The sequence below is a fragment of the Pseudochaenichthys georgianus genome, unplaced genomic scaffold (genome assembly GCF_902827115.2).
Source record: "Pseudochaenichthys georgianus unplaced genomic scaffold, fPseGeo1.2 scaffold_429_arrow_ctg1, whole genome shotgun sequence".
Lineage (NCBI taxonomy): Eukaryota > Metazoa > Chordata > Actinopteri > Perciformes > Channichthyidae > Pseudochaenichthys > Pseudochaenichthys georgianus.
The window spans coordinates 184,215-185,655 of NW_027262994.1; the positions used below are offsets into that span (position 1 = coordinate 184,215).

At 52.2% G+C, this 1,441-nt stretch overlaps 1 non-coding gene across 1 annotated transcript; it reads right to left on the bottom strand.

The window, feature by feature from the left end:
• Positions 1 to 897: 897 nt before the first annotated feature.
• Positions 898 to 1,015, bottom strand: LOC117442442 (5S ribosomal RNA). The gene has a single exon (XR_004551520.1). It is a non-coding gene; the product is annotated as a 5S ribosomal RNA (ribosomal RNA).
• Positions 1,016 to 1,441: the final 426 nt, after the last annotated feature.

Here is a 1,441-nt window from a genome sequence, read left to right on the forward strand (position 1 = left end):
TCCGTGTTTTGGGGGTCTTGGAGCGGCCACAGAGAGGTGCTTTTCCCCGGGGTATGTCATGGAAGTCTGAAATAACCTGTTTGCTCATGTCAGGGAGAGATGCTGGGGCTGCTGCGTCCGTGTTTTGGGGGTCTTGGAGCGGCCACAGAGAGGTGCTTTTCCCCGGGGTAGTCATGGAAGTCTGAAATAACCTGTTTGCTCATGTCAGGGAGAGATGCTGGGGCTGCTGCGTCCATGTTTGGGGGTCTTGGAGCGGCCACAGAGAGATGCTTTTCCCCGGGGTATGTCATGGAAGTCTGAAATAACCTGTTTGCTCATGTCAGGGAGAGATGCTGGGGCTGCTGCGTCCGTGTTTTGGGGGTCTTGGAGCGGCCACAGAGAGGTGCTTTTCCCCGGGGTATGTCATGGAAGTCTGAAATAACCTGTTTGCTCATGTCAGGGAGAGATGCTGGGGCTGCTGCGTCCGTGTTTTGGGGGTCTTGGAGCGGCCCCGAAGAGGTGGCTTTGTCGGTGTACGTAATGTAAGTGTGAACTAGCCTGTTTTCTCAAGGCAGGGAGGGATCCTGGAGCTCCTTAGTCCGTGTTTTGGGGGTCTTGGAGCGGCCACAGAGAGGTGCTTTTCAAGCTCGGTCTCCTTGCAGTGTGAAATAAACAGAGTGCTCGTGTCCGATCGTGCTACTAATTGATAACTTTTAATAGGAATGTCTGTTTGACATGTGTCAGAAAGTGCTATTTATTCAGAAATATCACTTTCTGAATGAACCCATTTTAATTTGAAACTGACTTAAAACAGACCACCCGACCTTTGCAACTAATCTACCCACGTGTTAGCATGCCTATTTTCGGTTATAAATATTGTCCTTATCACCACGGATGTGCCTGTATTTAACAACCAAAAGCTTACAGCACGGGTATTCCCAGGCGGTCTCCCATCCAAGTACTGACCCGGCCCGACTCTGCTTAGCTTCCGAGATCGGACGAGATCGGGCGTGCTCAGAGTGGTATGGCCGTAAGCAAAGAGTTTGGAGGGCTATTGGCTCCTTGTAGCTGAGGGGGGCTGGCTGGCTGTCTCAGGGCCGAGTTTGGGTGCTGAAAGGCGGACTGCCAAACCGCCTTGTCGATACCCAGCAGCTGTGGTTCTGCAGGGGTCCCAGGGCCTGCCTGTGAGCTGTCTCCCCCCTCTCCAGCACCTGCGAGCTCTCTGTGGTGTGCTGGAGAAGCACTTTTCAGGCTTCTCTCTGCACCCTTTTCCCCCCTACACAAATGACTTTTAAATGGATACTTTTGGATGTAAATGGTTCACTGTGTCACGGCTATGGGTCTCTGAAACAATCAGGCACTTAGGGGCTGCAGGAACACTTTACCCGCCTTGTAAACACCTTCTCCTGGGTAAAACAATCCATTTATTTCCGCCTGCTTTCCATCAGCACCCGCCAGTCAT